The following is a 12,483-nucleotide window of genomic DNA, read 5'->3' on the forward strand; positions in this document are numbered from 1 at the left end:
GAACCGCGCCATTAATGAATTATCCGCCGCCAAAAGACTTAAAAACACTACGCCGATTCCTAGGGATGGTTGGTTGGTATGCACGCTTCTTACCCAACCTGTCGAAGGACAAAATTCCACTCGTCTTGTTATTGCATAAAGGCGTGCGCTGGCATTGGGATCAAGAGCAACAGACTTCCTTTGAGCGATTGAAGGAAGCGCTGTGCTCGGCCCCGGTCTTGGCAAGGCCCGATTTTTCGAGACCTTTCCAAGTACAGACAGATGCTAGCGACTATGCAATAGGAGCAGTATTAACTCAGCGACACGGAACTGAAGAGCATCCGATTGTATTCGCTAATCGAGTACTATCCAAAGAGGAGCGGAATTACACGACGACCGAGAAGGAGTGTCTCGCTGTCGTGTGGGCAATTCGGAAACTAAGACCGTATTTAGAAGGCTATCATTTTACGGTTGTCACGGATCACAGTAGTTTGCGTTGGCTACACAACTTGAAAGATCCAGTCGGGAAATTAGGTCGATGGGCCCTCGAATTACAACATCATTCGTTCGATGTGGTTCATCGTAAAGGCGCATTGCATCACGTACCCGATGCATTATCACGCGCCCTCCCAGTAGGCACCGAAAATGAATGCGTCTCCGCGGTTAACGAAGAAAATAGCGAAAATTCGAGCGAAAATTTGGTCACACAGTCGCGTATCGACTTCGAGAGCGACCCGTGGTATACAGCACGACGCGGAAAAGTAATTCAGCGACCGCGGGCTTACCCAGACTGGAAAGTTGAGGGAAACCGGCTGTATTGCCATCGGCCGGACGTGATACTCGAATCGATAGGTCGCGATTATGATGCGTGGAAGTTAGTCCTCCCGCGAGAGGCTCGACTTTTAGCCCTACAGGAAGCTCACAATAACACTTCCGCAGGACATGCTGGCGTTCAGAAAACTCACGCTAGAATCTGTAAAGATTACTATTGGCCGGGAGTTTTCAAAGACGCCGTAGCATTCGTCCGCGGGTGCAAAGTCTGTCAGCAACATAAAGCTGTACAGCTTGCCCCTGTAGGACTTATGGGAACTCGGGTAGTGGAGCGACCATGGACTGTGGTTGCGGGAGACATAATGGGCCCCTTTCCACCGAGTAAGGCCCAACAGCGTTACGTAGTAGTCTTCCTCGACAACTTCAGTCGTTACGTGGAAATGCGAGCGATCCGCACAGCTGACGCCAAAAGCATCTTGAAAGCTTTTAGCGAGCTGGTTATTTACCGTTGGGGATCACCGGAAATATTTCTTTGCGATAACGGTACCGAGTTCGTAAATAAGGAAGTGACCAAATTTCTAAATGAGCATCAGATTAGGCAATTTACTATTCCGCCGTATCACGCGCAAGCTAACCCGGTAGAACGCGTGAATCGGGTAATTAAAACGATGATTAGGATATTCGTAGAGAGCGACCACCGAGACTGGGACGTTCATCTTGCAGAATTCCGTTTCGCGATTAATTCCGCGATGCATTCGTCGACTGGAGTATCTCCCGCGTTACTTAACCTCGGTCGAGACCCAGTAATTACTCCGAATCTACGGCGAGAGATTGAGGGTTCTCGTACGATACTTAGGAGCGACCCCGAAAATTGGGTGGCGCGACTAAAACGTCTTCCTTTGATTCATGATATCGTGCAGGTAGAGATAGAAAAAGCGAGTGCTCGTCAAGCCCGCTATTACAATCGTGGCCGGCGCGATATCAGGTATCAGGTAGGAGACGTGGTATGGCGGCGCGGCAGACCATTATCGTCATCTGCTGATAATTTTGCTGCGAAGCTAGCACCATCGTACGAGGGCCCGTTTAAAGTAGTTCGCGTAATATCGCCGGTCGTCTACGAGCTAGAAAATCAAGGCCGTAGTAATCCGAAGGTCCACGTTTCGGACCTAAAACCGTTTGTCGCGTCGTTTTGCGTTCCGGACGTCGATGAACCGGGTGAGGAAACCGTTGCGGGGGAAGGGGACGACGACCCTGCACCTTCCCCAAAACCGACCGGTAAACGGAAAGGGACTCCGGGAAAACGGAAAATGTCGATCGTGAGCGATTCGTCGGATTCCGCCCCGTCTACGTGGACGGCACGCCTGCGCCCACGTCGAGACCCAACCTAACCCTCGCGAACCTGAGTGCGGACTTGTGTGTGTGAATGGATGAACGTGTGTGTCGCGTGATTTTTTTTTTTTTGCGGAGAGATGACGGATGCCTCCTCCTGTTCCAGAAGATGGATCCGTACCTGCAGCAGGTGGTGACCCACTGCTGGCTTCAGGGGATTCCCCTGCCGGGCCCCCTACCAGCAGTGGGCCCACCCACCGCCTACCCGCCACCCTCCCACCACCACCAGCCGGGGTACCCTCTCCCTCCGCCCCGCTATCCCGAGCGGGGTACCCCCTACCCTCCGGCCTACCCCGCAGCCCAGGCCTCTGGGTACACCGGTCCGCAGCCCGCCGGCTGGGAGGCGGAGATGAGCCGTCTGCGTCGGGAGAACGAGATGCTCCGGCGGGGAGCGGGCTACTCCCGCACCCGTTCGGACACTCGTCCTCCCGCGCAGGGGGCCTCTCGGCCACCAGCGACGGGAGTCGGACTGGCTGTACCCAAGCCTAAGAAAAAGGCGCATAGGGGCAGACGGGGTGGCCGGAAGGGCCAGGGAAGGGCCCAGCAAAGGATGCGGGCGGAGGAGAGAAAAAAGAAGGAGGAGGAAGAGGACGAGGCTCGACGACAACGCATCTGCGTTGCCGTCGAGCAACGAAAAAAGGAGGAGAGGGAGAAAAGGAGAAAGGAGGAGAAGGAGAAGAGGGAGAAGGAGACGAAGGAGAAGGAGCAGAAGGAGAAGAAGAGAGAGGAAGAGATGAGGGCGTGGAGGAAGGAGAAGGCGGAATGGGAGCAGGAGAGGAAAAGGAGGGAGGAGGCGATGGAGGAGGAGCTCCTCCAGTTAAATTAATGTCCGTGTCCGCGTCTAGTGTTTAAGTTTTGTTTTGTATAGAGTCTTCTTTTTTTTTTTACTTTATTTTTTTTTATATATTTCTTTTTTTTTCGAGCCAGAGAATTTTTTTTTATTTTTTTTATATATTATATGTAGGCCGAATTGTTTTTTTTTGTAATAAATGGATGTGTGTGTGAAGCGAGCGTTATTTTTTTTTATTATTGTAGTATTGTAGGATTGCGCGCACCAGGAGGAATTAGATGGAGATAGGAACACCCCAGGGTCGACTTCAACCGGGAGGAAGTTGACCAACCCCCAAGTTGGTCCTAACGAGGGGGGAGTTGTAACGTTGCGTTCTCGCAACGTTACTATAGCTGCCATCTAGCGCTTTGCTAATCTCAAGCGCTAGATAGGCGGGTCGCGCACGAACTAGGGAGTCATCAACCGATAAGTATTGATCTAGGATCAATAACTTGTCGGCTCCCTAGTGCCGCGCGATGGGTGTAGTGGGGCAGCGGCGGGACAGGCGCAGGGCCTGACCTGCTCCCGCGGACTGCCCCGACACACGTAGTTTAGATGTCAGAGGTGACACATAGTGCCCGATATAGTTCCCCCAGCCGGTACGAACCACAGGAGTGACAGCCGCTACCGAACGGAAATTGGGAGGCACGATAAAGTGCAGCGACTGCCACCGCCACGAATCCATACCGGCCAGAGGAAACCTACTGCCCTTCGGGCCAGTGTCAAGGACTAGAAGGAGAGAGAGAGAGAGAGAGAGAGAGAGGCGAGAGAGAGAAGCGAGAGCGAGAGCGAGAGAAAGAAAGAAGAGAGCCTGCCTATTGTAAGCAGACTTTTGGGTGATTATTCGTTTTGTAATAAAGTCCAGTAACGTCCCGGGGTGTGCTAGGGCTTTAGGGCTCGTAGCACCGACCGGTTGTATAGGGAACCGCTGGACCTGCTCACCTGTCACGGGTAAGCGGGCAACCTAGCGGAGTGGTCATTCCGTCGGACCGGTAACGAACATCTTATTGTGTACAGGCGCGAATTAGTAAAAGTGTTCGCGATTGCATCGATTAGTTGTGAGTGGACCGTTGACGGGAACGTTCCCGTAATTCGTTTCAAGGCCGCGGACTTAGTATAATCCCCGTGTGGACTAGTGACCTGAGAGTCCTCGACGTAAACAATCCGGGTCGTTGTTGTGTTTGTGTACGCGGTAACGGAGCCAGTGCGAATAACCGTCGGGTAACGCGCACGCGCGGGGATAGGGACCCATCCGCGTAACGTCGCGTCGTGGTTAGCCTACGAATCCGCCGGAGGCGCGCGAGTACCGCGCGACTCGGCGGGACCGTCGCGAACGCCAACTAGTGGCTCGAGCGCGGGGCTAACTCCTACGTCATCGGGGCTTCAGCCGCGTTCGCACGACTTAGGCCGCGCCCACATTTAGGACCTCGCGTAACACCGTTATACCACGTGCGAAGGATCGGGTATTGTATTAAGCACCGATTTTATAATAAAGAGAGTTCAATCGAAATTAGCGAGTTAGTGTATTAGCACCCCACCCCCTATATTCGCGTACGAGGGTTAGAACCCCCTCTGTACCAATAAATATTCGGCAATTATTAAATAATTACATCGAAGGCGCCCGGGTCTTATAGGAAGTCGCCTATTGGGACGCGAACGCAAGCGGTGGGGGGGAATCACTCCTCCCTCCCCGCCTATACCATCCCTTGGGATAGACAGTAGCGTCACAAAATATAAAGTTACATTTGATAAGAAGTCCTTTCTTTCTTAATCTCTAGAAGATATTTTTTTTCCTATTGTATTATACTGTGAAGAAACTATAGGTAACAATGGGGAAAAAAAATTTCTTAGAAATTATCCCCTCCTTTAAAAAACATTAAATTTTAATACGTTATTTGTTCCCCTATTGGAGGGGGAACAAAATTTTCTTAAATGCGACAAAAAAAAATCGTTCATTATTGCATCGAGCGACTGACGACGACGACGACGACGATAATGACACCGATATTCGTTGATTTTCAAGGTTTTGTATTGACCGACAAAAGTTTTACAGTTAAAGAATTTGCGGTGTTGCGTGATAATGAAGTGTATCACAATGTATTTTTACCACCATTTCAAGAAGCTTGGTTGAGCGATTTCGAGAGAGAACAGAATGAGTAAGTATTATTTTATTTTTTTTACATGTAATGTTGTGTATATGATTTTTTTCTTTTTAAAGTTGGCTTTATTTTAATCGACATGGATTCAATTGGACCGACGGTCATTCACCTTATTACAAGTATAAAGATGTAATAAGAAGGTATGTAACGTCGTACGAGGAAGATTGGATTTTCGTGAAATGACGGGAGAAATATGATTGGTTGAGAAAAATTTGCAACTTAGAAAATATATACAATGCGAAGGAGTGTGAGTGGGGTAATTTTAGTCTTGGATGGAGTAAAAATTTCGAACCACCGTTACCCAAGTGTATGAATCATTATGGTATATGTTCACTGCAAAATGTCTACTTTATGAAATCTGTATATGATCAATATATAAAGGAATAAAAGACTTCTGAAAAAAAAAAAACAATGTATATCAATGTCAGTATGCATCTCGGACGAAACAATGGGATGTGTAGATACCCCTACTTCCATTCTCTATTCGATATATATATAAGCGTTACTCTTCGCGAGAGACGCATTCGCAATTATTAATTTATTGTTGTTGTTCACCGTATGACAGAGTCATTTCTTTAAGAAACACACACAAAATGTCGACTGAATTGCGAAGAAAATTTTTTACAATTAATAGTGCGAATGTGTACGATGCGTGGGTACTGGATTGTCGCGAGCATATTCGACGATTGAGCAACTCGGATCGAGCTTTGCCCGTTGGAACGCGTCAAAAGAATTTCGCTGAAATCGCGTGTATAAAGTGTCTGTTGCTACGAGCGCAGAGAGAATTGAATTATATTAAATCAGGGGCTGGTTGTAGCAATGACGTACAAGGACTTACCTGGGAGGAGCTTGATTCGGCATTGCGAAGTCGAATATGCAGCGGTATGGTAGTTAATAGTAATTATATAGAGCCTAAGGATTTTTTAGTAGACGCGGAAGTATTAGTGCGTACGCGTATAGATAAGGTATTTGTTAGTGCAAATAGTGTTAAGGTTAACTGTGTATTTAACGGACAATTCATCTCTAAGGACAATAGTGATGATAAAAACATTAGTACGACTAATGCTACATTGTATAAGACTGATAATTTTATTGAATGGTATAAGAAAAACATTTTAGACGTTATTATACAAAAATTAAGTGAATTTCAAGAGAGTGATAGTGGATGGGCTTTACAAAAAATTCATTATTTACTAGTTAACATTAATCGTTTTAACCCGTTGCACGCGGGTTGTAGAATTAATCTGCCATCCGCTATCACAAGTAGGAAAGCTCTGATAAACTTAGAAATTAGTGATAATGCATGTTTCGTGTGGTCCGTGACGGCGGCACTCTATCCGGCAAAACCTACCGCTCATCCAAATCGTACGTCCTCTTATCCACATTTTCGGACGGTTTTAGACGTCGGTAGCGTAACCTTTCCGACTACGCTAAAACAGATCCCGAAATTCGAAACGGATAATGACGTGTCGGTTAACATCTTTACCTTGGAGAATGAAGAGCCAAATATCGACGCAAAAATCGTACCTCTTCAGGTGACGAAGAAGAAGAAGTGATCGAGGCATGCTAATCTTCTTCTCGTCAACGATGAACAGGGAGCAGGACATTTCATGTGCATAAGGAATCTCTCGAGATTGGTACGAAGCCAATTCACCAAGAACAAAATTGCACATTATATATGCGATCGGTATGTATTAATAATGATACAAATATAACTGCATATGTTTTATTTATTTATTTTTTTTATTTTTTTTATTTTTTTAGATGTCTTCACTACTTTCGCACAGTGGAGAGGCTGGAGTCGCATGAGCAGGATTGCTCGCGGCTCAACGATAATCTCCGATTGATGTTACCGAGAGAGTCCGAGGATCGCTGGGTTTCCTTCAAGAACATCAAAAATGGGGAACGAGTGCCATTCGTCGTATACGCGGATCTCGAGTGCATTTTATCGAAAGTTGAACAATCGAACAATAGTGATATTTATCAGAAGCATGAACCTATAAGTGTAGCCTATTATTTAAAAAGTGCTCGCGATGCGTCACTCTCGAGATACGATGCTCATCGAGGTGCCGATTGCATCGAATGGTTCGTACGCGAGCTCGAAGTGATTGCGCGCATCGCGAGCGAGAAACTGGGTACTCTCGTACCCATGCGTAATCTTAGTCTTACCGAACGATCGCGTCACTATAATGACCCCAATTGTCATATATGCAAAAAGCCGTTTCTTCCGAATCAACTACGAATTCGCGATCACGATCATCTGACCGGCAGATACAGAGGACCGGCTCACAATAATTGTAATTTAAATTTCAAAGACTCGCATGTAATTCCAGTGATTTTCCACAATTTTTCCGGCTATGATTCACATTTCATTTTCGATACGATCGCTAATTTGTACGAGGGATCGGTATATCTGCTGCCTGTACATAAGGAAAAATACATTTAATTCACCAAATATCTGCGAAATTATAATATACGGCTGAGATTTATCGATTCGTTCAAATTCATGACCTCCAGTTTGGACAAATTGAGCTCGTACTTGGCGGAAACTCAGCTGACAAATTTGAGGTCACAATTTTCGGACTTGAGCGTCGAGCAGTTCAACTTGCTTACGAGGAAAGGTATTTTTCCCTACGACTATATAGATAGTGCGGCTCGATTGGAAGAGACGGCTTTACCACCCCGACAGTCGTTTCACAACAGACTGACCGACAACGATATCAGCGAGGAAGCATACAATCATGCCGTAGAGGTATGGACCAAATTCCAGATGCGCACACTTGGGGAGTACAGTGACCTGTACCTGAAGACCGATGTACTATTGTTGGCCGACGTTTTCGAAAGTTTTCGCGATAGTTGCATGCTAAATTATGAGTTGGATACAGCCCATTATTATACGCTTCCAGGCTTCACCTGGGACGCGATGTTGAAGCATACGGGAATCAGGCTGGAGCTTTTCACGAACGTGGATATGTTGCTGTTCGTAGAGCGCGGTATACGCGGTGGTTTGAGCCAGTGCTCCCATCGCTACGAGAGGGCCAACAATCGGTACATGCGGGACTACGATCCGGCGGAACCGTCTAAATATCTCATGTATTACGACGTAAACAGTCTGTATGGGTGGGCAATGTGTCAGCCGCTGCCCACCCATGGATTCCGATGGATCGAGGACGCTGCCAATCTCGATAACTCCGCTATATCCTCGGATCATCCCGAGGGTTATATTTTGGAGGTCGATTTGGAGTATCAGCGCGAGCTTCACGACAAACACGCGGACCTACCGTTCTGCATGGTGCGCGTGAAGCCAGCAGGCGCGAGCCACCAGAAGCTGCTGGCCACTTTAAACGATAAGACGCGTTACGTAATACATTATCGCGCTCTGCAACAATGTATGCGTAATGGACTCGTACTGAAGCGTATACATCGCGGTTTAAAGTTTCAGCAGTCCACCTGGCTACGCGATTACATCGAGCTGAACACGCGTTTGCGCACCGCGTCCACTAACGAATTTGAGAAGAATTTCTTCAAGTTGATGAACAACGCGGTTTTCGGTAAAACAATGGAGAACGTGAGGAATAGAGTTGACGTGAGGCTCGCAACCAAGTGGGAGGGAAGATACGGGGCGGAAACCCTGATTTACAAACCGAATTTTCACAGTCTCGCGATTTTCAATGAGAATTTGGTCGCGATTCAATTGTCGAAATTATCCGCGAAATTTGATAAACCCATTTACGTGGGAATGAGTATTTTAGATATTTCAAAAATTTGCTTGTATGAATTTCACTATGACTATTTGCTTCCTACATTCGGCAGTAAATGTAGAGCGATGTATACCGACAAGGACAGTCTGATATACAGTGTCGAGTGCGACAACGTTTACTTGTACATGAATCGCGATCTCGCGCGATTCGACACCAGCGATTATCCTGACGACAATCGGTATGACTTGCCACGCGTCAACAAAAAGATACCTGATCTGATGAAGGACGAGAACAATGGCTGTATCATGACCGAGTTCGTAGGACTGAGGGCAAAAATGTATACTTTCAAGGTGCAGGACTGTGCAAGAATTACCAAAAAAGCCAAAGGTGTCAAAGGTTACGTTATCGATAGAAATATAACATTTGATGACCACAAGGATTGTTTGGACAATTTCACCGTACAGTCTCGCAGTCAAAATTTAATTAGATCGAAGCTGCACCGAGTTTTCTCGATCAGTCAGAGAAAGGTCGCCCTCAGTCCGTACGACGACAAGCGTTTCGTTACACCCGGCACCGCGGTGACTCTACCCTGGGGACATTATAGTCTAAAATTATAATTTATTTATTGTTTTTATTTAGTCGCTTTATTGTTTTTTTATTTCAACGATCAAGAGACACGGTAGTGTCTCGACGGCAAGTACATAAAAGTAGGTATAGACGTGTCTATACCGCCGTCGAGGCACTACTGTATCTTATACAGCAAGTTTGGCTGTCTCAATTTTTTAATAGATTTTTCTCCATAAATGAAACACTGTCATGATTTCAGTAAAGCTTTTCTTCAAATGGTTTGGAACAAGCTTTTATTTGAGCCCATAAACATCAAAATTGGTTCACGCAATCCAGAGATCTCATAATCTGTTAGCTATATATATAACGAATTTAATTTCTTTCCGTCATCTTCTTCTCCAGCCAGAATGTATGTCTCGGGCTGAAGTTAATCGCTAAAGAAAATGACTTAATTTTTACAAACGCGACGTCTAAATAATCGATATAATCGATAACTAATATGGCGACTACTGTTAGCTGTCAATTGAATGTCAATTGAATTGTAAGGTTTACCGGTATAACCTTAATATTTTTATAAAAATGAATTGGCTGTAATGATAGTGTAATAGTGTAATATAATCAAAACTACGGATAATTTAAGGGAGAAACATGAAGGAGCCAGCAAGATTATCAGATAAGTCACATTGTATTCAAAAATATGTATAAAATTTAATGTTCGGTGGTACTTTGTGGGATTTTTTTTATTGCAGGTTATATAAAATATTCCTTATATGCATTTTCCTTGTATGCAGCTCTGATTTGAAGTCCTACCAATGCCAAATGCTCTAACAATTCTTGGAAATATCCTGTTATTGAAGAATGTAGATTGAGGAAGATTGTAAATGAAACAGGGAAGGATGAGGTTGTTACGTTAACTCATAATCAAGACACATGGTATTGTCTCAACAGCAATAGTAGAGGAGCTATGCGGTTCCGATGACAGGGAGTGGGGGAAGCTGTTTTGTGGTGTGGAAGGGGGATGGGTGGGGATAAGACTCTCTTAGTATGGTAGTGGTTGGGATGAGGAAGGAAAGGGTCTTATAGTGGGATCGCGTTTGGTTAGGGAGGGTGGGGGTATTTTTCACCCTATGTCACAGTTGGAAGGTCTTATAGTGGGACCGAGTTTGGTTAGGTAGGGGGTATTTTTCACCCTATGTCACAGTTGGAAGGTCTTATAGTGGGACCGGGTTTGGTTAGGGAGGGGGTATTTTTCACCCTATGGTACCGTTGGTTAGTTATCCTACGGGGACCTAAGTTATCCTACGGGGCCCTAGTTGAGGGAAGGTTTTTTCACCCTTCGAAGTCGATGGTTAGTTACCTTACGTAGCCTAACTATTTCCGACTCTGCTACACAGATAAACTAGGTTGAGTTAATTGCTAGTTCCAGTAGTCACCGCTAGGTGACTGCCTTCCTTAATCTTCTTTCGCGCTAATGGTATTTTAATATTACGTAATTACACACACGGGTGAACTAGTTCAATTTAATTGATAGTACCAGTAATTGCCGCTAGGTGGCTACCGCAATCCCCCCTTTTCTCGTTAGTTAAATTGTAGATAGCTATTGTGATAAGTTGCTGATATCGTGCAAGGAATTAACTTTCCATCGAGCATGGAATTATAACTTTGCATGGCTTTAACAAAACCTATGCAGCGTATAACGAAATATCCTCTAAATGAAAGAGTATAGTTTTAATAGTCTCCCCTATTGGGGAGAATAACAATTTAACATCAATTTCAGGAATATTAATATTTTGATAGGGCAACTTATTAAGTCCCAGCTGTTACTATACCCAGGTCAGGTTCACCAATTTATTAGACCTTACAGCTCCTCACTTATAGTATGTCCTTAGAGGGTACTATTTGACCATTCAGAACCAATCCTAGATCCTCCCACTATTCTCTCCTTCTATGGACCCTCTCTAGACTTTCATTCAAGAAATCATTTACCTTTCTACGAGCGAATTAGTTAAAGTGATAAAAAGATGTTTGACTAAAATTATACATTCGCGGTACCACGGGATACGGCTATAGAGAAGCTAACCTTCAAGAGGAGGATGTGGATGAAAAAGGAGGAGGAGGAGGAGGATGAGACATGGAGACTGGATGAGTAACTGATAGTAAAACTTTAGTTATTGAATAAAAAACAGTTTTAAGAATTTTTATAGCCTTCCCTGACTTATCTTTTAGCCATTTTTAGCTTTTCAGGTAAGCATATCATACGATCCATCTAACAAGCAGGCTAGGTATTAGAAAGGGAAAGAGTTGTCAGTGCACTTCATTTTTTTGAAGGGTAAAGCAAAACATAACTTTTACCTAGACATTAAGAAGCTGTATTGGCACCATTCTAGCGATTGGAGAACTGATTGCTGAGTGTGCTGATATCTTCTAGCACGGATATGCTCGAGTACCTGACGCCTGAGATCATGTCATGTCATGACTTGTTACTTGATTTATGACCTTTTAAATCCTCGATTTTTTCATATTCTCTCAATTTTTTATATGCCTAGCTATCGAGAGGAATGTGCTCATAAATTTTACCGTTTCAGTTAAGAAAAGTCTGCAACACGTTTATGCAATTAAAAGAATTCTGGAGAAACCACTGGTAACGTGTCATGACCTGTTTGACGCAAATTTTCCCCAGTTCACTTTAGAAAAGTCTACAACATGATTATGTAATTAAAAGAATTCAGGAGAAACCGCTTGTAACGTGTTACGACTTGTTTGACGCAAATTTCGTAGGTGGGAAAGAATACCCAACCACCCAAATATTAACTTCCAATAAGAATGCATCTCATCCCCTTCCATGAATGCATCTCATCCCTTCCACTATTTTTAAAACCCTTGTTGTCAGCAATCGGGAAATTTCAGTCAGTCAGTTTTCATTAGAAGCTTCAAGGAGGTGAAAGATCCAGTGCAAAGCTATATTCCGAATATTTTCCTTGCTGTACCACAGAAATTCTTTTGGGTGGTAAGAATTATTCTTTTATTATTATTCTCTTTTCTTGCTATTCTATTTCAATATTTTTCTTTTCTCAATTTCTATGTTTTT

The sequence above is a fragment of the Prorops nasuta genome, unplaced genomic scaffold, assembly GCF_024137725.1.
Source record: "Prorops nasuta isolate Cenicafe-Biocafe unplaced genomic scaffold, Cenicafe_Pnas_1.2 PNAS00016, whole genome shotgun sequence".
NCBI classification, from domain to species: Eukaryota; Metazoa; Arthropoda; class Insecta; order Hymenoptera; family Bethylidae; genus Prorops; species Prorops nasuta.